This window comes from Cibotium barometz, chromosome 14, assembly GCF_041138505.1.
Source record: "Cibotium barometz isolate CiBa-2024 chromosome 14, ASM4113850v1, whole genome shotgun sequence".
NCBI lineage: Eukaryota > Viridiplantae > Streptophyta > Polypodiopsida > Cyatheales > Cibotiaceae > Cibotium > Cibotium barometz.
Genome location: NC_141059.1, coordinates 55,637,195 through 55,661,493, shown reverse-complemented (window position 1 = coordinate 55,661,493; position 24,299 = coordinate 55,637,195). Strand labels below are relative to the sequence as shown.

The window sequence follows — 24,299 nt, the reverse complement described above, 5'->3', positions numbered from 1 at the left end:
GTTGCTGAGTGTCCTCATAGAGCCATCGAGCCAACCAAGTACCCCAACTCCATCTTCAAATCCACAATGTCAAACCCCAATGTCATTATGTACAAAGGCACTTGTTATTACAAGTGTCATTCTATACAGAGGCTCATGTTACAAGTGTGGATTCAAACATGCTTTCAAGGATTGCCCCAATAAAGTGACAATTACCCGAGTGACTAAAGCATTTGACGAGTCCTAACTTGTTAAGTGTATAAAGTGGAATTATTTATACCATCCCCTTTACTGCCATCACAAGGCTCCAGATGATGAAGATGAGGCCAATTACCAAGGAGACATCCAACATAACTAAGAAGTAAAAAGCTCATGCTTCAACCTTGAAGCCAACAACCAAAAGAGCCAGAGGCATGAGCCCTAAAGGCTACAATAGCCCCAAAAAGCCTAAAGGACTGGAACTAGAGGTCTAAAGGAATAAAATCTCAAACAGTATGTGAAAATGCAATGCACAGTCAGATTTTATCTCTATTAAAAGTGGTTTGGATGATAGCTTCGAAGCTACCTCCCTCAAAGAGATAACATGCAATCTCTTTCTCAAACCAACTCTTCCCAAATAAAAAAAACCCATTGACTACATAAACCTTCCAAAGAAACTCAAAGAGTACCCCAACCACATGTTTGGAGAAGGAGAAACTTAAACAAGCCCAAACACTTGTAAGCAAGGTGCATTCTAAACTAAAGCCAGTACTTGAGCAAGTGGTTAAGTATGAACCATTGACTCTGCATGAGCCTATCTTAGATCCTATTCCAAAGTGGATCATAAAACTAATCTCAGGGAACCTCAGAATATGACAAAGGCGATAGTTGAGCACATTACTAATTTTAAGAAGCTACAAAAAGAGCCAATTTTGAAGCCTCACCTCTGAAACGAGTCCAACTAGATTCCTCTGAAACGAGTCCAACCATTGACTCTGCATGAGCCTATCTTAGATCCTATTCCAAAGTGGATCATAAAACTAGTCTCAGGGAACCTCAGAATGTGACAAAGGCGATAGTTGAACACATGACCATTTTTAAGAAGCTACAAAAAGAGCCAATTTTGAAGCCTCACCTTTGAAACGAGTCCAACTAGATTCCTCATTGCTAGAAGCCATGAAGGAGAACTCAATGAGAGATGAAAATCGGCCTTCCATTGGTCATCAGAGTCACCATAATATTTTCCTTCATGTGATAGGTGTTGACTTCATTTTGACTCCATCAAAGGCATCGCCTCCTAGAGGGAAGGATCAATGCACATCCCCTACACATTGGCAGATCCAAGCCCACCTTTAAGTGAGTATGAGCCAGGTGAGTGCAAATATTTTTCAAGGGACATAGCACTCATAACCTTCTTGTTCTCAAAAGTTTGAGTCTGAAAACTATTGGGATGTGGAGTCTCATAGAGCACTCATAACCTTCTTATCCTAAAAAGGGACGTAGCACTCATAACCTTCTTATCCTCAAAAGTTTGAGTGTGAAAACTATTGGGATGCAGAGTCTATGTGTATATGTATCTTTGTGTGTGGTTTAAAGGACTGTGAGATAGCTTTTTATTTCCAAGCATTCTATATTTTTCTGCTCCTCACGTTTGCATTTAGTTAGCTCATTTCATCCCAAAGTTTCTTGCTTGAGATGGATCAAAAGGAGTTAATAAGGGATCAATGTGTTGAGTGTTGGTCATTTGCTGGGATTTAAGCTGGGTGGGTTTGAGGAAGTGTGTTTTGATGCAATCTAGTTGACTATATTGTAATTTCTAGCAATTAGTCTAGATTGGGTTTGTATCAAAGGTTTCACCCAGGTGAAATGCTCTTTAATGCTTCCTAATGTAGGTCTTTTTTTAAGTTTTAAGTATTTTTATTATTTTGTCTATTATTGTTTTTTCAAGGTTCACGTGTGTTGACTCATATCTATTGACCCATGCCTCTAGACTCATATCTTTAGGCTCGCTTGTCTAGGTTTACATATCGAGGCTCACACCTATAGGTTCATGTTGCTCACGCCTATCTAAGCTAGGCTCACAAACTTTATTTCTATGAAATAAGGCCTGCCTAGGGCATACAATATTATGTACTAACCATATAATGGGGCTAGTGTGCAAGTATTAGATAAAATATATACTTTAATATCCAAAGGACAATAATTTTCCTAGGAAATTGTAGCCCCTATAGATTGTATGCCAAGGAAATGCTTAAAGGCCATGAATAGGTATATCCTTACAAGCCGTAAGGTAGTAATAACTGGTTGGTACACCTACCTCTAGACTTAATGTAAACGTTCCAAAGAAACTCGAATAGTATCCCAACCCCATGTTGTAGAAGGAGAAAATGAAACAAGTCTAAGTACTTGTAAGGAAGGAGTAGGCTAAACTAGAGCCTGTATTTGAACAAGTGGTTGAGTACAAACAAAATGAAATAAGTCTAAGTACTTGTAAGGAAGGAGTAGGCTAAACTAGAGCCAGTACTTGAACAAGTGGTTGAGTGCAACTATTAACCCTACCTGAGCCTATCCTAGACCCTATTCTAGATCCAATCATAGAATCGGTAAAGGAAACCTGAACGCATACCAAAGGCCATAGCCAAACCTATGACCATTCGTAAGAAGACCCCAAAAGAGCTAGTTCTTTAGCCTCTACCTTTACAACCAATCCAACTGGATTTCACATTACTAGATACAGTGAAAGACTCGGTGGGACATGAAAGTTGGCCTTCCATGGGTTATTATAGTCATCTATTATGTGATAGGTGATGATTTCATTTCAACCCCTTAGAGGCACCTTCTTGTGGGAAGGATGAGTGTACATCTCGTACACATTAGTAGGTCCAAGCCCACCTTCGAGTGAGTACAAGCCAAGTGATCATGAATATCGCATGGGTAGTAGACCTAAAAACCTTGTTATCCTTGAAAGTCTGAGTCCCAATAACTTTTACCCATTGTTTCCCCCATTTAGAAGTATACGTAGCCAGTTGTTGGTGTGGCGAGGCTCAATGCAAGTTCATGAAAGGTGGCTATGTGTGTAATACATGTAGAGCACGTGGATATTGCAAGTGGTGGCATGCAAGCACGGGCATCGGGAAAAAGGTGGGCCTATGTAGAGATAGGAAATTGGTAGACTTGATGTGTAACGAGGCTAGCTGATAAGGTGGGTGTGATGGAGTTTGGGTTGTCATGAGAATGGAAGAATTACCCAATTTGTTGGGACATGGCCGAATGGATCTAAGCATGTTGTGAGCCTCTTTTTAAGCTGTTGGTAGCTCTTTGGTTTGTTAGCTTGAAGCATGGTGATATGCGGTGTTGCTTTGATATTTTTAGGTAGCTCTACCTTACTTGATTAGCATAGATGAAGGCAAGTTTGTTGGTGCTTGGGACAAAGATGCAAAGCATGCTTCTTGATGGAGTCACTGCTTTTTGTGGAGATCTCCTCTTTGGTGCATGGATTCGATGGCTCCATAAATGAAAATTGGGATGCCCATATGTGATTGGACAAGATGGAGGCTTCTTTGATGGCATCTTCATGAAGTTCGAGTGTGCTAGGTGTAGATGGAAAGCTAATAGTCCTGGTGAGTATGCAGACACTAAATTAGTGAGTCATGAATGAAGAGGGCTAGACTGAGCAACAAGAACGAGACTCAATAAGGAATTCAAGATAATAGGATCGAAGGCATCCATACAAAGTGATGGCATGGGGCATGGATGCTATGTGAAAGAATGGGATCTAGTGTTGGAGTACCTTGATAAGGTGTGATGGAGACCATGGATGTGATCAACGAAAGGCATGAGTGTATGGATGGTGGACCACAAGGCAGGAAGACTATGCAAGTAAAAGTTCCAAACATATGCGAGTGACGAGGGTTGTTTGCACATTTAAGACTTGCCGGGGGTCTGGTTATAAGTAGAAGCTTGGTGGTGAGATTTGTGGTTTGGCAATTGATTATTCACACGATGTACCTGTAAACAATCCTAGCTATACTAGATTTACCCTGTAAACAATCCTAGCTATACTAGATTTACCCTCCATGGTGGGGAGCACTCTACCCACTCAATGGTGGGGGAGCCAAAGTAAGCGAGAGGGTGAAGGGATTACCTACACTTACCAGTTTGGCAAGAAGATGTGGATGTCAACATTGCATTGAATGATGCTTGTCAGAGTGCTAATAGTGGGCCAATTTAGGTCTTGTTCATGTTGGTGGCTTCTTGGTATTAATATCGGCATCAAGGTGGGTGTGTCGGTGCTTAGTTGTCTTTCTAGCTAGCTTTTAGCTTTGCTAGGTTGTGTTCGATGCTTGGAATAAATTGGCAAGAATGGTGCTAAAGAGACCAAGTGACTTACATTGGTAGGTCGGTGATGATGTTGTTTTGCTAAAGAGACCAAGTGGCTTTGAGGTTGGTGTGTTGACATCGTGGGTGTGTTGTTGCCAAGTTTTCGACATCCAATGCTTAGAATGACAAAGAGATGAGGTAGCTTATATTGGTAGGACAATGATAATGTTGCTTTGTCTACTGCCTTACGAAAATGTTGATGGCGTGGTTGGGATATTAGTTGCTTGGCTTGAAGAGCTGAGTTGATGTTAGAGAAGCCAAGGCCAACTTGGTGTGATTAAAGGTGTTGCCAAGTGGTGGCTTATAGTTGTTTTGTTTGGTGCCTTGCAGGTATGCCAATGGCCTGGTTGGGACGTTGGTTGCTTGGCTTGAAGAGCGAGGTTGATATTAGAGAAGCTAGGGCCAACTTGGTGTGTGGTCCAAGGTGTTGTCGAGTGGTGGCTTATAGTTGCACCAGCTTTGAGGTTTGTGTGCAAATGTTGTGGGTGTCTTGATTCTTTTGAAGTTACCGGTGGGATTGCTTTGGATAGCATTGGGGTGTGTTGATTCATTTGAAGTTTCCAATGTGATTTCTTTTGTCTAGCTTTGGGGTTGATGGGCTAGTATCTTGGTCTCTTTATCAAGCTTGGAGCTTTGTTAATAGCTTTGTAAGGAAGCTAGTTGGTGAGGTTATCTATCATGCTGACGGTGGTGGCGTAGCGGCTGGATGGTGGTTCATGTTGCATCCACTTGCTTGAGAAGAACATACACTTTTTTGGCATACTTTTGTGAGACTTTATTTCCTTTGATTGTCCTGATTGGTCACTTGGCTAGTGTGAGGCTTTACTCCAAGAAAGGTCTCCAATTCATGCAAGTCAATGTCATTAGGTGAAGTGGCCAATATTACACACAAGGGTAGTATTTTTCATCTCCTTTATGCGGCTTACCAAGATAATGTTCTTTTGACCATTATTTTTCATCTCCTTTATGCGGCTTACCAAGATAATGTTCTTTTGACCATTATTTTTCATCTCCATGTGGCTTACCATGATAATGTTCTTGTGTGACTAGTAGTAGTAAGATGTCACAACAAGATCGACAATATCTTTGAGAGTCAAGGCAGGAAGCCCTTCCATCAAGGCTTTACAAAGTGCATATGGTATCCATCTCAATAACATTCACTCATGCCCTTGCAGCTCATATTACTAGTAGCATAAGCCTTGCTAGCATCACCATGGCCACAAACAACACCCGCTGTACTACCAGCTCTATCATCATGACATTAGTGGCCCTTATGAGCCCATTAGGCAGAGAGTGAATGTTCTTTTGACCATTATTTTTCATCTCCTTTATGCGGCTTACCAAGATAATGTTCTTTTGACCATTATTTTTCATCTCCTTTATGTGGCTTACCAAGATAATGTTCTTTTGACCATTATTTTTCATCTCCATGTGGCTTACCATGATAATGTTCTTGTGACTAGTAGTACTGACAAGGATGTCACAACAAGATCGACAATATCTTTGAGAGTTAAGGCAGGAAGCCCTTCCATCAAGGCTTTACAAAGTGCATATGGTATCCATCTCAATAACATTCACTCATGCCCTTGTAGCTCATAGCAATAGCACAAGCCCTTCCATCAAGGCTTTACAAAGTGCATATGGTATCCATCTCAATAACATTCACTCATGCCCTTGTAGCTCATAGCAATAGCATAAGCCTTGCTAACATCACCATGGCCACAAACAACACCCGCTATACTAGTAGCTATCATCATGACATTAGTGGCCCTCATGAGCCCATTAGGCAGAGAGTGAAAATATCCATAGAGGTTATCAAACTTATGCATGGTCACTGAGTTATGCACATTAATGGACATGATAGAGCGAAGATTCACATTTGGTAGAGGCGGTGCACCCTAGTAGTTATCTCCTCTCACACATCAATAATTTTATCTTTCCCCTCGATAATTCATGGGATCTTGCTTTGATGCCCTCCAAGATGATGGAAATAACCACTTGAAACTTCGATTTTTCAAGTGAAGTAGGATCCAAAAGAGTACCAACCTTGGCAAAAGCTTATTCTGCCTATGCACCCTCATGGATGAGGAGAGTGGCATCACCACCATCATCAATACCACATGGGCCCCATTCAAGGGCTCTCTCAGTGCATCACCATGAATATTCCTGTAGGGTTTCTCCCTTCCAAGAAAAGATGGAGGCACTACCATGAGCAATGGCAGTAACAAGATGGTCCTAGAGGTAGAGAAGATATGGCAAGAGCACCAGTGAACCTTTGCACCAAGGGCAGTTAGGGTCTCGAGCAGAATAATAGTTTGAAAAAGCATGTGTAGAGATCCAGTGATGTGGGCTCCCTTCAAAGGTTGAGAGGGACCAATCTTAGCATGTCAAGACATGAGACTAAGCATTTCAACCTCAATAAATTTAATTTCCAGGCGGTCAATGTTAGCTTGTGATATTTCATTCACCTTATACTCAAACCACTTGGCTCTCTTTTACATAGGAAGCTACATTTCTTCAATACAAATTGGAAGGGGTAGAACTGCACATGCGCCAAACTTAAATCGTGTCTCTAGCCTGGTTCACTTTTTACACAGGACCTCTTAGCCCACTTGCTATGGCGAAAGAGAGAGAGGGAGATAGAGAGGTTTGATCTGAGTAGCATAGAGCTAATTTGTGTGGAGCAGAAAGGAAAGCATGGCATAGCGGACTAGGCCTGTTGTGCCAGTGTAGGTGGGTTAGGCATGTGCTATGGCATAGCGGACTAGGCCTGTTGTGCCAGTGTAGGTGGGTTAGGCCTGTGCTATGGGCATGGGGGGCATGAGTGGTCGAGATGGGGACGTAGGGCAGCAGGGGAAGATTTTTTTTTCTTTCTCTATCTCCAAGCATGAGGCGTGAGGCTAGGGTTCTCACCCTCCACGTGTGAGGCATGAGGTGTAAGACATGAGGCTAGGGTTCTCTCTCTCCATGTGTGAGGTATGAGGAGGCATGAGATGTGAGGCTAGGTTTCTATCTCTCCAATTATGAGGTTAGGGATCTCTCTCTCTAGGCACGAGGCGTGAGGTCTGAGATGTGAGACTAAGGTATGCATGCTATCTACATAGACCATCCATGAATGCAATCTAGGTGCCATGCCATCATAAATCATGATCCAAGAAACATGATCGTTGATTGCACTTCCCTAATGATTTGACATCTTTGATCGCCAATTCTTAGATTGTGATGATTCGATTCCTAGATGATCTCACTTTCCAGATGACTCGAAATCTTTAATCGTTGATTCTGAGATCATGGTGATCTTTCACTTTCTAGATGATTCAAATCTTTGATCGTTGATTCTTGGATGGTGGCAATTTGACTCTTAGATGATCCATTTTCCAGACGATTCAACATCTAATCATTGATTCTACTTCTTAAATCATGATCTGACCACACCGATCTCTCCCTTTGATTGTTACCTTTGAATTATCAATTAAACTTTATAAATCACCATACCCCTCAAATCATCACGATCTAACTTTAAATCACCATCGGGAGATTGAACTTCTAAGCTCACCAATTTGGACTTTTTTTTTCATTATTTTGATATGTTTTTAGATATTTGTGTTTTTTTAATTATTCTCGGCAGTGAAGGTAGCGAGTATAATTATGTGGAGAGGCTATGTTACATATGTAAGTTAGGCTTTGATGCTTATTGTGAAAATTCTAGAGGTGCAATGAGTGAGGGTGTAGAGTCACTTGCCCATCCACGAACAAAAGCTTAGACACCACCGCGGCAAGCTTTGCTCTGGTACACTTGACTGAGGTGTGTCTTTCCAGTTCCAGTTCTAGCTTGCAAGATGGTGTGGTGGCGTGGCACACATAGGTATTGTGGGATCATGGTGATCCTTTTAAGCATTAGGGTTACTGAATGGATCCCTAAAAGTGTGTGCTCAATGCTCTTTGGGGTTTGGAACCATGGGCGGCTCTTCTTTGATGGAAACAAGGACGGCTCATGCCACTAGGATCAAGGTGTTGCCTCTTGTTATTTAGAGTCCACGGCCTCTTCCAGATTTTCTAAAGGTGATGTTGGCACAAGAGGCAATGTGGAAGCCACTACTCTCTGTTCTAGCTTAGAGTCCTTGGGCTCTTCCAACTTTTCTAAAGGTGATGTCAGCACAAGAGTCAATGTGGAAGCCACTACTCTCCATTCTTACTGAAGCTTTGGAGTTGGCATCACATAGACATGGCTTTGGGTCTCCACACCCACTATTTGACATTTAAGGGTGCGTTTTGTGGGGGTTCAAGGCAATGGTTTTCTTTGATCTCTTGACACCCAAATAGAAATCCTTATGCATCTAACAATTTTTTCAGGATCCAATAAAGCATAGACTTATCAAGTGGTATTAGGAAGAACTGAGGCCGTTGCTTAGATCTTTTTGGCTTCTGGGGTCGTGCGAACGATAAGGATTCTAGAACCCAAATAGAGAGGTTTCCTTCATAGAAGCCATGGGATCTTAGCAGCTTGACAGGGATCCAACAGGGCAGCTCAAGGTTTGAGTAGAACATTGTTACGTGAGACTTTCACTCGGTGGATCTCCGCTAATGGTTTGCCAAGTCCTTGCATGGGTATCGTACTTTTCTTGGCTTGCTAGGATAATCTTGTGGGTGCCCATTAATTTTGGTGACCTCCCTAAAGGATTTATGAGGTTGAGATTTGGGGGGTGGTCTTTGTTTTCACTAGTGAGAGGGTTTGGATCTCCATAATGGTTTGAGGGGGTGGCTGACAACACAACGAGGTGAGAGGTTACTTGAGGTGGTGGCTTATAAGTGGAGGATGAAGCTTGGGATGTTGATAGGTTCGGTGTGCCCCTATCGGTGTGCCCCTATCCAAGTGTACAGTAACCATTTTGAAGGGGATTTGAACACTTTTTGGCCTTATCCTAGATTTTCACATACTAAAACCTGTCTCTGTATTCCTGAGACCACATCAAGGAATAACTCTTTCGGAGTACATCATTAGAAAATTTTTTTGAATTATTGGCGCCTTTCTAATGATAACTACCCAATAAACTCAATAAAGTTAGGGTAGAAAATAACAATTCACCTAGACATATAAGCAACTAGGTATCTAAGTTGGAATATGTACAAAAGTACAAGGAACATAGTCCAAAATTATGTGCAAAAAACGAAGGCAAATGCTACCTTCAAAGCACATGATATTATCCAAAAGATCAAAAGATCCCAATAAAACCATGGATAAAAGCATAGAAGCTCCTCAAATCCATGAAAACCATAGTTGATCATAAAAATCAATGCATGCCATCTAATGGTCATTAATCATGCCAAAAGAATCATTAAAACTAATCCGGAGTATACGAATGTGGTGTCGTTCAAGCAAAACTCCAAAGTAAGCAAGTGAAACACATGTGTGTAACACTCAATAAAAAACCCCTAGACACAAGTGATCTAGGTAAAACCTGATGAGTCTATATAAAAATTGGAAAACATCCAATAAAATCCACCAAAACAAACCGATCAACTAACCCATGATAGAATTTGTCTTAGGCTTAGAAAATTAAGCATAGACCGCACTTAAACAAGTGCAAAATAAATTATCATGGAAAAGTGTCAAAGGTGAAACACACTTTGAACGCAAATTATAGCCATCAAAAGAAATTAAGGAACATGTCCAAAAAATGGCTAAACAATGGTAAAAAATCATGAAAACATCATTTAGAATTAATCCAAACAGAAATAAATACTAATACGAGGTACAATCGTATTAATAATATGCGAATAACCCGCATCAATCTAATGTCAGCATGAGAAAATGTACTTCAACATTAAATATCCCTCGAAAATATTAAATTCTTGAGAAAAAGGATTATCATGATTTTTTCTAAATTTTATAGGGCCTAAAAATATGATAATTTTAAATTCCACCAAACCTATCTTATGGCATTCCAAACCTATATTTTTGTAGAAAATTTTTAGCAATTAATTTTACCAAAATACCATTAATATTTTAAAAATACCAATTTTTAAGATTTCTAAAAAATAATTTCTTGAATATTCATAATTTTTCCTGAGAATCCCATCGTTCATGAAATTTCCAATTCTGCCCGACAATTCTCAAATCCAATGAAAATTTATAATTTTAATGGATTTTCTATTTTTTTGGGTCAAAAAATATATTTTTAAAGGAATTTGAATGGTCACGGGCGCCCGAATGGACACACCACATGCCGAACACCAACCCCACATTTTCCAGAAATTTAAAATAACCTTTGTCTATTTTTCCACCAATTTTTAGAAATTTTTGAAAATTTTAATTTACCTCAAACGCATAAGAATACGAACAGTCAAAAATTTACCTCAAACGCATAAGAATACGAACAGTCAAAAATTTCAGAATCCAAATGGTTTTCCCGGAATACAGAAAGCCAACAGTTTCGAGAAAATGAAAAGACAAACAAAATCAGAGTGTGAAAGGTCAAAAGTTTCCAGAATCCGAAAAGGTCAAAAGATTTTCCAGAATTCAGAAAGCCAACAGGTTTCTCGGGAATGCGGAAAGCCAAAGGATTTCAAGAAGATAAATTCATAAATTTCTGGAGATTTTTTTTCCTCAAATGTCAAATTTCCTCTATCTTTTTCAAGCTTTTTTGAAAATATTTTTTTGGAATTAAAGAAAACACTTTTTTTTAATTAAAAAACACTTTTTTAATTAAAAAAGTTTAAATAAAGCTTAATTAAGCTTTATACAAAAGCTTTAAAAAAAATATCAAGGGGGGGCGATTTTTGCCTGGCACGGCTGCTACACAGTCCCCCCCCCCCCCCCCCCCCCGGCGCGTGCACGCAGAATTGAGAGAGAGGGAGAAGGGTCTCCCTCTCCACTCTCCTCTCTCCTTCTTCTCCAAATTAAACTTCACTCTCCACCTCTTCCTTCTCTTCTCTCTTCTCTATTAATCAGAGAGGTTAACATTGGATTTAAAAAAATCAATCATAATCAATAATATTAATTATGATTAAAGTTTAATCAAATTATGCCAACTAAGAGGTGTTTTCACAGGTGGGAGGAAAATAGAAGAGAAAATTCAGATTTGAGAGACGAAGAGGATCCCACGCACACGGGAGAGCATTTCATGCATCAACATGCTGCCCCTACTGCATTTTAGCAGAAAATTGGCAGAAAATGGATAGAATATCCGTAGAAAACTCGCAAAACTCGCAAAAATGCATAAAAAATACATTTTTAACCATAAAAATGCTCAAAAAATTTCTAAAAAATAAGAAAAAAACTCCTAAAATTTATTAAAATTTAGGGAATCCATTCTACCAAAAATATCCACAATAAAATATGTGTTATTTTGGTAAAACTTTCCATTAATGCTTATTTTAAACCATAAAAAATAGAAAAAATAGCATTAAACTCACAGAATTCCCTCGCAACATCGATTCGTCCATTGAATAGTGGTAATATGCGTTCCAACCGCCATATCGATGATCCGTGTGCAAATCATCAACACAAATCAATAAAATAATATTTTTATTTAGTAAATATTAAAATTTACTTCAAAAAATGCCAAAATTTACAAAAAAAAGAAAAAAATAACAGCAATTAACTAGAGATTGCTTTGATACCACTATTAAAACCCTAAGATCTCTCTAGATAATTGTTATGCATAAACATGCATAAATCAGGCATAAACTAATCCACCCGACCACCCCGAAGGGATGCACACATGAATTATAATGAAGTACATCATACCTTTACCTTGATGTCCCATAACATCAAGAGGTATAACTCCAATCCAATAGCATGTAGCTATAGTGTGAAATGGTAGGTGAGTAGATATAATCCTTTAAACAAGAGAATATAACATAACCTAGCCTCAAGATAACATCAAGAGACCATAGCCTAAGCCCCCCCTTGAGTGTGCCCTATGTCCCTATTTTATAGGAGGGCCCTCGAGTGACTCTTGACTCTCCATCTCCCATGTGTGACCCTTGGATACCTAACCCTATCCTTAACCCTTTAGTCCTAACCCATGCTCCACTAGAGCTTGTTCCCATGCTCCCATGCTCACAAGCCTAATGTGGGTTAGCCTCCTAGTATATGCACACATAATGTGCATATAGCAGGTAGGCTAATCTTTGAGTTTCTTTGGAAGGTTTTTATAGTCAATCGATTTCTTCTCTTTGGGAAGAGATGGTTTAAATTTCTTGTTGTCTTTACAAGGGAGATAGCTTCAAAGTTATCATCCGAACAACTCTTGATGGTTACGATATCATTGCCCTTGATGGTTGATCGTGCATTGCATTTTCATGAGCTCTTTGAGGTCTTCTTCTTTTGGACCTCTAGGTCTGGTTCATTAGCATTTTTGGGGGCTGATGTAGCCTTTGAAGCTTGCACCTCTAGTTCTTGGGCTGTTGGCTTTGAGGTCAAAGCTTTAGCTTTTTGCTTCTTGGTTACCTTGGATGTCAACTACCATCAAGCCTTGTAATATAGCATTAAGGGGGACTATATGAATAAGTCCAACTTGTACAATTAATAAGTTAAGGCTCCTTGATGTGATTGATACTCCAGCCACCACTGGGGTGATGATCACTCTATTGGGAAAATCCTTGAAAGCATGTTCTCAAATCGACACTTGTAACATATGTCTCTATTTGGAGTGACACTAGGGTTTGGCACTAGATTCAATGATGGAGTTGGGGCACTAGGTGTGACGGTTCTATAATGACACTTAGCAACATACTGTAGGCCATTATAATGGAAACACTAAAGGGATAGCTTGTGTGCCATATTATTGTGGTCCCTCACTCTTTGTTGCACCATGGATTTGAATAAAGAGGTATAATCAATGACTATGAGTATAATCTGAGAGTGCAAAATAATATGACTCATATAAATTATATTGCTCATATGACTCATAGCTCTCCTATTTTGCACTCTCAGATTCCATTGCTCATATGACTGGGAGGTGCTCTGGATATCCATATGAATCATATTGCTCATATATGACTCATAGCTCTCCCATTCTAGACTCTTGGATTTTGTTGGTCACATTGAGTACTATTGTATAGGTATGATTCGAGGATAAATTGGTTGGGGTGGTAATACTATTGTGTATAAGTGGTGGTTCAAGGAGAAACCGGTTGGGGTGGTAATACTAGAGGTGGGTATGGCATTAGTGACAGTCTATATATATCTCTCAATATAGGGTTTTAATAATTGGTCACTGGATAATGCATCGATTGAGAAGCACTTAGTATGGGCGGTAGGGCTAGTGGTTACTTCGACATTGGGAGTATAGGTTGAGGTGTCCAATTTCCTTGGTACTAATAATGAGCTATGTCATGGTTCCCATAGTGTTAGCAAATAAGCACAATACTATTGCCATCTAGGTCTTATCATTGGACACTCTATACTTGTATGGTTTCGAACCACATCTCTTTGTGCTAATAGATGTGGGTGTCCTGCTTAACATGCTAGTTGGGGGATGTTACCCTTGGGGTTTCCCCTGCCACCAACGTTGGCCTAAATGGTTCAGTAGATTCTCTAGTCCATGCTCATGTCCTTAACTAGGACTCTAGAACGTGTTGGCTAGGCACCCTTTGTCAATGATGAGGCTTTAGATAATGCATCCCCTATCTCTTGGCCTTGTCACATCGGAATGCTCCTTTACTATAAAGAAGTAAAGGTATAGATCTCAATGCCTAGATGGAGGCAAGAAGAGATGGTCCTTCTTGCGCGATGGTTCTGTCTCACAAAAGAGAAGAAAAGAAGAAGATAATGAAAGAGGGAAACCTATAATCACACCTATCTAAACAAACATCCATCAAGTAACTAATAACATAATAGCATGCAAGCAAGCAAGAAGAGGGAAGTAGTATAAAAATGTGAATTTTGACACTCATCAGGAGAGAGAACCCCACTTCAAGGAGGTGCCTAGAAATCACATTTATTCAAAAAATACATAAAGTGGCTAGTCATTTCATCTCTTCTCTCTCCTCTTCCAAACTAGATCAAAAAGTGGACATAACTAGTCCAAAACTTGTCCAAATTGGATCAAACTGAAGCTGGAAGGCTCTAGATCCAAGTTGACTTGGTTGGTGGCCTCCCTCACCTATAAATAGAGTCACATTCCTTTGTATTTTCATCTTAGAGTATTTCTATGTGCTAGTGTAATTTTTATTTTAGTGTATTTTCTTCTTCCCTCTTCCTTGCCTCTCCATTGTGAAGCCTTGGTGCTGCTCCCCTAAACCTCTTCTTCTCTTGAAGATTACCCTCTTCTCTTGGTGGCCAAGCCTCTTCCTTGAGGGCTACACATCTTCTTGCAAGGTAAAGAATCAAGCACACCAAGCCTAAACAATGATGTTTATTCTCTCTTTAGATGTTAATCTTCTTCCCAAGCTCTCTACATGCTTGGGAAGCATTTTATTTCATGGTTTCTTCTTAAAACCATGCCATTCTTGATTTATGTGGTTGTTTAGATAAAGTCATATTAATCTCCTATGCTTAAGTGTATTGTTTATGATTTATATTCACTCTTTATGAAGGAATACTCACTTATTATGGTTAAATTCTTCCTGGAAGGTTAAATCTTATTTCTAATCTCATTTCTTACCCTAAAACTCTAAGCTTATCAAGCTAGAGATGAAGGTTTATGCATAAATTAAATTTTATGCTAAAAGTGGAGTTTTGAGCATTCTCATTTCATAGAAAATGCAGGGAAACTATGGTAAAAATTTTATCATTAGAAAATGAATTTAAATTTATGCATAATAAATTTTATGCCAAAAGTGAAGTTTTGAGCATTATTCATTTTAGAAATTACGAGAAGGTTATGTACAATTCTTCTCTAATTTTTAAATGGGATTATGAATATAATTCATTTAGATAAAAATGAATTAGTATGTGTGCATAATTTTATGCTAAATGAGGAATTTTTTATGATATTTTATTTTGGAAAAATCAAGAAAAGAATGTGAAAATATTAATAAGAATACATCGAGAAAAGATGGATAAATTTTTAATCAGAAAGAGGAATCATGAACATATTTAACTTTTGGAATTATAAAGTATACGTCTAGATTCTCAAAAAATAGAATCTTGGGTACATTTTGAACGGGAAAAGGATTTCCCAGAAAAAGACTAGAAACATGCTTAGTTGGATGAATGTAAATACTTGTGAAGACTGCCTTATTCTTAGATTTCCTGGAAAAGGATTCTGGAATTCTTGAAAGGATCGAGGATCCAAAAGTGAATGAAAATTTAGACTTAATCGAATTGAGTCGAGAATAAAGTTATCTTTAACTAAGCCAAGTAATGGCCAAGACTTAGAAAGTTCTGTCTGTATGAAAAGTAGAGTAACTATATTCTTAACCTGGTTGATTATGAAACAAAAATTCTAATAACTATATTCTTAACCTGGTTGATTATGAAACAAAAATTCTAATAACTAGATCAAGGAAAGTTAAAAATCAAACCTAATTCGCTCAAAGCGAAAAGAGACCCTCTTGTTTGTAAAAATCGGAGTGATGTGGGGTGATGTGTGGAATGATGTGAAGTGATGTGGAGTGATGTGTGGAATGATGTGAAGCGATGTGTGGAACGTGGGGAATGATGTAGAGCGATGTGTGGAACGTGGGGAATGATGTGGGGTGATGTGGAATGTGTGGAATGATGTGGAGTGATGTGGAGTGATGTGTGGAATGATGTGGAATGTGTGGAATGATGTAGAGCGATGTGGAGTGATGTGTGGAATGATGTGGAGTGTGATATGTGGAATGATGTGGAAAGTGTGAAATGATGTGGAGTGATGTGGAAAGTGTGGAATGATGTGGAGTGATGTGGAATGAAATGAAATGATGTGAAATGACATGGAATGATGTGAAATCAGGAATATGGGATGACTCATCCTGGCAGATTGTTAAGAGAGAATCCAAAGAGAAATGATGAGGAAAGATATGGAAAGATGAAATTTTGTTTGGAAACTGTATTTGCATGTGAAACCTATTTTTTAAAGATTGTTTTACATCAAGAATGCTGGGGAAGCATTTTGACTATCTTATGGAATGAGGTCATCGACCTAAGTGGAAAAGGTTTCAACAGCCAAATGGAGAGTCAAAGAAGGACATCTCGCATGGCAAGGTCGGTCGAGGTCTTGACTAGCCTCGGTTCAGTTAAAATGGTGAGCTTCCAGTAACGGTGGATGAGGGGCCAAGGAAGCGGCCTATGAGTGAAGCGGTAGGTCATGCAAAGGAGCCTAGAGGGTGCTGACCATACGGTGCTCGGCTCTGGGTTGCCCAGGATACCCACTTGTGCATCAAGGAAGTAATGGAACATTGAGTTGGAGTTGTTTTCTGAACACGGACATGGATCTGGTTGGTTGACCTTGCTAGTCTTCAACGGATGAGTCCATGGCTCCTTTTTGGTAAATCGATCTTGTTGGTTGATCTAGCTAATCTTCAACGGAGAGTCCATATGGATTTTATGAAGAAAAAAAAAGAGATTATACTCCTGGGGGTACTATGAGTTAGGAATCATGAAATGGCCCCTGAGTGAAGTACTAAGTGAGCCTAGAGGGACTGACTAGGTGGTGGACGCTCTGGGGTTGCCGATGATGCCATAGGTACGCTGAGGAAGGAATGACTGGAATTTGGATTTTATGGTTGGAAATTGGAAAAGTTGGAACTTGGACCCTGGAACTGGAATATTGAGGGGATTATGATGGAAACACTGTGGTTTTATTGCAATTCTGTCTTGAAAATAGTTGAATGAGAAAAGGCAATTCTGTCTTGAAAATAGTTGAATGAGAAAAGGCAATTCTGTCTTGAAAATAGTTGAATGAGAAAAGGTAATTCTGTCTTGAAAATAGTTGAATGAGAAAAGGCAATTCTGTCTTGAAAATAGTTGAATGAGAAAAGGCAATTCTGTCTTGAAAATAGTTGAATAAGAAAAGGCAATTCTGTCTTGAAAATAGTTGAATGAGAAAAGGCAATTTCATATTGGGTGCGTAAGTGGTGTGTCTATTTAATTTTTGCATGAGTGCCGGCTAGGGGGCCTAGGAACTCTTTTTCCTGGTATCCGGGACAAAACATAACCAAATTTTTAAAGGAGGATCCCATCAATACAGTGGTTGGTTGGGCGGTTGGCTAACCCATGGGATTGGATGAGGTTAGGCTGGATCGATGGATTCATATAATAAAGTTCAATTCTGTTCAAAGTAACCATAGTTGAAGTAAGTCACGGGATAATTCTTGTTCTATGGAAAAGAATCAACGAGCTGTACCTCTTTTGATGGGGAAAAAAGCATTGGTCTTTATGAACTAAGTGCCAGTTCCTCCCTTGATTCGGCCATGTGACCCGTGGGTTTGGTCGGAATACAAAGGATAGTAAGGCTCTTGACTACATTAGAAGATTTTCCTGTAGGAATCGCCTATGCTTTCTGGGCAAGGAAAGTTTTTTTCGGGTTCGGTTTTGGAAGAGCCGCCGGGCTAGTCCCTTGCCCAGACATTCGTAGGCGAGGCCCCAAGTGGGAAGCTCTGCCCTGCACATAAGGTTGCTACTTCCACTGTTAGCACTCTAGAGTTCGATGCGCAGAGAGGGAGGGGTCTCAGAGCTGGTGTATCAAAGCATTTGGTTGAAGTTGATAAACCAAGAAGCAAGAAATGTCAAAAATTTATGAGTTACCAGTGAGATTGTAATTGTGTGTTGAAATTCGTACGAGTTGATATTCAGAATGGAAATTCATAAATTAGAAATTGGGTTTTTAGATAGAAGTACTGCATTTGTGTGGAATCCCCGACTTGCTTGAGGCCTAGATATGATGGCATTTGCCTTATAACACCAAGGGCCATAAAAACCTGTATATACCGTGGGTATAACCGTAGCTCTATACTGACAATATATACGAGTGAATCTAAGACCTTGAAGTTATGAGCAAAAATGCTATCCTAGATGATGATTTGATTTTTCGAATGCCGATTTATATGATTTTAGAATTCTGGTTGAAAATTGATGGATTGATGCTGATTTTTGAATTCTGGTTGAAAGTAGATGAGTTAAATAAGTCATGATGATGATGATGATGAATAGAGAGAATTCCAGTGATGACGTTAGTAACTTGGAAGATGATCAAGACTTTCAGCAGATCATTATAAGATTAGTGGATCGTGCAGTTGACAAATTGTTTGCAGCTTGACCTTTGGCCCAGTAGACCCAATTGTGGAATGACAAATTGAGAACCTGTATAATTGAAATTCCCGTGGGGAATGTTCAGATGTTAATAGGAAATTACTGGTCTGATGGACCATTATTGTGTTAAGGATATGAATGATCTATTTTCTGATAATAAGTTCTATATGTTTCTTCTTATAGAAGGGATCTTTATCCCAGGATTCTGAGAGGGTTGACCAAACCTTAAGGAACCCTAGAATTAGTTGGATCTAAAGTTTAACTCCGTTTGGATTCGAATAGAAGATAATTTTTACCAAGATTACCCCCAGTTTTGCAAGATGAGGGCATCTCGCGTTTTTTTAAGTGGGGTAGGATGTAAAATTCCTCCCTCCAACTTTTGATGATGTAAAGATGTAAGAATCTCCCCTTCAGTCTCTTGTAATCATCCCCCCTTTTAGAATGGAAAAAGATATAGATTGACCTTGTTTTGGTCTAGAGAGAGGTAATACAGTTTTGAGATATTTTTGGATACAAAGTTATCCTTTAATTTTAAGATGAATTCCCCTGAAACAGAAGTTTAAAAAGAGTTTTCCAATGTGCATTAGAAATTAATTGAATATGTGCACTAGACAGTTTAAAAAGAGTTTTCCAATGTGCATTAGAAATTAATTGAATATGTGCACTAGACAGTTTACCCTAGGGGTACATGTTTTCAGAAAATTATGGATTAAGGTCCAATGAGTAAATTTTTACATAAGATGAAGAGTTGACTAGTACTGGTACTTAAGTAGTATAAAAATGTGAATTTTGACACCTTAGGAGAGAGATAACCCCACTTCAAGGAGGCGCCTAGAAATCACATTTATTCAAAAAATACATAAAGTGACTAGATATTTCATTCTCATCTCTCCTCTTCCAAACTAGATCAAAAAGTGGACATAACTAGTCCAAAACTTATCTAAATTGGATCAAACTGAAGCTGGAAGCCTCTAGATCCTAATTGGCTTGGTTGGTGAATAGAGCCACATTCCTTTGTATTTTCATCTTAGAGTATTTCCATGCTAGTGTAATTTTCATTTTAGTGTATTTTCTTCTTCCCTCTTCAATTACCCAGTGGCATGAGGGTTGCCAGAGTCGACTCCACACCTTGCTAACATCTCCACCCGGCTATACAAGCCCTGACTTATTCCTAGATTCCTTGGAAAAGGATTCTGGAATTCTTGAAAGGATCGAGGATTCAAAAAGTGAATGGAAATTTAGACTTAATTGAATTGAGTCGAGAATAAAGTTGTCTTTAACTAAGCCAAGTAATGGCCGAGACTTAGAAAGTTCTGTCTGTATGAAAAGTAGAGTAACTGTACTCTTAATTTGGTTGATTGTGGAATAAATTTTTTGATAAAAACTAGATCAAGGAAAGTTGATAAATCAAACTTGATTCGCTCAAAGCAAAAAGAGACCATCGTGTTTGTAGAAATCTGCGTGATGTGGGGTGATGTGTGGAATGATGTGAAGTGATGTGGAGTGATGTGTGAAGAAATGACATGGAATGATGTGAAATCAGGAATATGGGATGACTCACCTTGGCGGATCGTTAAAGATAGCATCCAAAGAGAAATGATGAGGAAAGATATGAAAAGATGAAATTTTGTTTGAAAACTAATTTGTATGTGAAACCTGTTTTTTAAAGATTATTTTACGTGTCAAGAATGATGGGGAAGCATTTTGACTATCTTATGGAATGAGGTCGTGGACCTAAGTGGAAAAGGTTGCAACATCTAGATGGAGAGTCAAAGAAGGACGTCTCACGTGGCAAAGTCGGCCGTGGTCTTGACCAGCCTCAGTTCGCTTAAAATGGTGAGCTTTCGGTACGGTGGATGAGGAGCCAAGGAAGCAGCCCTATGAGTGAAGCGGTACGTCACCTGCGAAGGAGTCTAGAGGGTGCTGACCATACGATGCTCGGGCCCAGGATACTCACGCATGCGTCGAGGAAGAAATGGAACATTGAGTTGGATTTGTTTTTCTGAACACGAGCATGGATCTGGTTGGCTGACCTTGGTGGTCTTCAACGGATGAGTCCATGGCTCCTTTTTGGTAAATGGATCTTGTTGGTTGATCTAGATGATCTTCAATGGAGAGTCCATATGGATTTTATGAAAAAAAAAAGAGATTATACTCCTAGGCACTATGAGTTAGGAATCATGAAATGGCCCCTGAGTGAAGTACTAGTTAGGTGAGCCTAGAGGGACTAACTAGGTGGTGGACGCTCTGGGGTTGCCGATGATGCCATAGGTACACTGAGGGGGAAAGGAATGACTGGAATTTGGATTTTATGGTTGGAAATTGGAAAAGTTGGAACTTGGACCATGGAATTGGAATACTGAGGATTATGATGGAAACATTGTGGTTTTATTGCAATTCTGTCTTGAAAATAGTTGAATGAGAAAAGGCAATTTCATATTGGGTGCGTAAGTGGTGTGTCTATTTAATTTTTGCATGAGTTCCGGCTAGGGGACCTGGGAACTCTTTTCCCTGGTACCCGGGAGACAAAACATAACCAAATTTTTAAAAGAAGATTCCATCAATACAGTGGTTAGGTGGTTGGCTAACCCATGGGATTGTAGGCTGGATCGATGGATTCCTATAATAAAGTTCAATTATGTTCAAAGTAACGATAGTTGAAGTAAGTCACGGGATACTTCTTGTTCTATGGAAAAGAATCAACGGGCTATGGCTCTTTTGATGGGGAAAAAAGCGTTGGTCTCTATGAACCAAGTGCAAATTCCTCCCTTGATTTGGCCATGTGACCCGCGGGTTTAGTTGGAATACAAAGGATAGTAAGGCTCTTGACTACGTTAAAATATTTTCCTGGAGGAATCGCCTATGCTTTCTGGGCCAGGAAAGTTTTTTTCGAGTTCGGTTTTGGAAGAGCCGCCGGACTAGTCCCTTGCTCGGACATTCATGGGGATGAGGCCCCGAGTGGGAAGCTCTGTGCCCTGCACCATGTAAGGTTGCTATTTCCGCTGCTAGCACTCCAGAGTTTGATGCGCAGAGAGGGTAGGGGTCTCAACAAATAGGGTTACTTTTTTGGGCATAATTATCTCTCAACGATGTGGAACTTTCTAGAGAGAAAATGACGCGTGAATTCTAGAGAGAGAAAATAACATTTTTTTCTTTTCTCTCTCTCGAGTTCTTATAGTGGCTTTTAAATCTGGTTTTTAGAGGATGAGGTGGTTTTGAATTTCAAATTAGTAAGTATAGGAGGTTTTTCCATAAAGGCAAGTGGGAGGTAAAAGTTAACACTTCATGACACTCTCTTATACCCCTCCATGTCATAAATGATATCCAAATTTGGATCTTATCCAATTCACTAGACATCTTCTCATTGAATGCACATTAGCCACTAATGAGTTGTGAAAAAAATGATTAAGATATAATCCAAGATTAACCCTTTCCCTAAGTTTCTGTTCTTTTGGGATGATTAAGAGACTCTAATCAACTACTACTTATTAATTAAGTCATATAATTAAGTATATCATTAGATTAAGCATTAAATTTCTAAGACATGTGCATTATCTTATGTGTAAATTAACAAACAATTAAAGATTACTCAAGTTCCTTATTATAGGGTCTTCTCTTATGCATAACTATGCCAAAGAGAGCTAAATTTTAACTTTTGAGTTTTTTTGGGTTAATTTGGTACATTATTGCATTAAAATGCATTATATGCTCTGATAATCATCTAATCTAAGCTCACACTAGTCAAAAAAACATTAAAATATCTAATTTTTTAAGCTTTTTCACTCTTTATCTTCACTAATCACTCTCTTATTAAAACCTAATCCAATTAGTGTATTTAATGAAAATTACGAGTTGTAAAAAAATTTAATGACTAAGCTAACTAAGTGCATGCTAATACTCTAATCCACTTTTATGCAACAAAAAACTCATTAAAAATGGGAAAATTGGCATCTAAACTCTATGTTAAAAAATATAAACTTTTAATGCAAAGGTTATATTCTAAGTATAGATTAACCTATGTGGATGCTACATGAACCATTACAACCAATCTAAACACACAAAAAAAAACACAAGTTAAGCTGAATCATATTCTTTTCATAACAAAAAAGAGAGCAAAATCACCACAAATCTCCATCAAACTAACTCTTTATGTGGGAATCCACTATTAGAGAGTGTGGGGAATAATAGGTTATGCATAGATTTACAGAAAAACAATGAAAAAATCCAAGGGATTGCTTCCTAGAGGTGGTGCAAAAAATGTTATGGCCTATTTCAGGCACCCCTAGAAATATATTCATGAGAGATCCCTTTGTGAGCTATAATCATTGTGGGGATCTTTCCAATGGCTAAGCTACAAAAATTATGGGTATCTTTTCAATGATTGAGCTATACCATTATGGGGATCTTTTCAATGGCTGAGCTCGAGCACACTACTTTAAGAGTGTTGGATAAAATTGATGTATACATGGGAATGAGGGATAATATATGAAGCATAACCTTAGATGAAATATGTGCAAAGGTCAAAGGTGTAATCACCAAGTAGTGAAGTATTAAAAGAATTCATCACCAACCCAAGCAGTAAAGGTGTAATCACCAAGCATTAAAGTATTAAAAGAATTGATCCAAGTAGGTAGAAGCCATTCATGGAGAATTTGGTAGGTAAGAGATCATAAAGGAGAGAATATAGCCGCTAAAAGAGCTAGAATCAAGGAGAGAATTATGGGAAGGTGACAATGATTTTTGAGGTGGATTCTCATACTCAGTCATTGATGTAATCATCTGTGTATTTGTGCCTATTTAAGAGGTAAGATCTAATGGAAATGAATTGTGTGCATTTTATATCATTATGTTGTTTATCTATTGATTATCTTGCTTATTTGTTAATCACTCAATGGTGTATATGGTTAAGCTTAATCCACTATATCATTATGTTGTTTATCTATTGATTATCTTGCTTATTTGTTAATCACTCAATGGTGTATATGGTTAAGCTTAATCCACTATGCTCATCCTCGTATTTGATCCACCATGAAATCTAACATAGTATTAGAGCCTTGTTATTCATTTTGGTCTTCTACCTTTTCTCCTGTCGACAACACATGCACATCACTGCCTGCAGTCTCCTTCTGCTTGTTGTAATCTCCTGTAATCTTCTCTGCAGTGACCATAATTGTTGCTGCTCTTCTTTGATGATCTCGTGTAGCACACTCTACCCCCATTTCTAATCACTAAATTTTGGTGCAATCGAGGGTTCAAATTAACCATTGGGTATCTGATACAGATCCCTATAACTTCATATTACAATTCGAAGATGGTTTGATACTCCAAACATTCAGTACAGATTTGTTACCCTTGGTTTTATGTAATTTCTGGTGAATTTATGCTGATAAATCTATTGTAATCAACACCACCTAAACACCAGATTGCGTTGTAAAAGGGTAGACAATGCCCTTGAATCTTGAAATTGGATTAAGAGGTAAGACCCTCTTCACATCATCATCATGAGCACGACACAAGAGATAGCAAATTTCATGGGGAGCAGTTTTATATATGGCAAACAAAAACCATGTATTTGCTCATGAGGAAAAATCTGTGGGGGGGCTAGTTGAGGGAAGAGATGAATGCCCAGAGGTGAGTGGGAAAATGAGTGGAAGATTAGGAATGAGAAAGCATTAGGACTCATCGCACTCAGTTTAAATGATGAAATCATTCATCACATCACAGGGATACAATGGGCAAAAGATGCATGGGATGAACTCAAAAATTATTTGGAACT

The 24,299-nt window shown here is 38.8% G+C and overlaps 1 pseudogene; it reads right to left on the bottom strand.

The window, feature by feature from the left end:
* Positions 1–5,990: 5,990 nt before the first annotated feature.
* Positions 5,991–23,742, bottom strand: LOC147632222 (adenosylhomocysteinase 2 pseudogene; annotated as a pseudogene).
* Between the last annotated feature and the right edge of the window lie 557 nt (positions 23,743–24,299).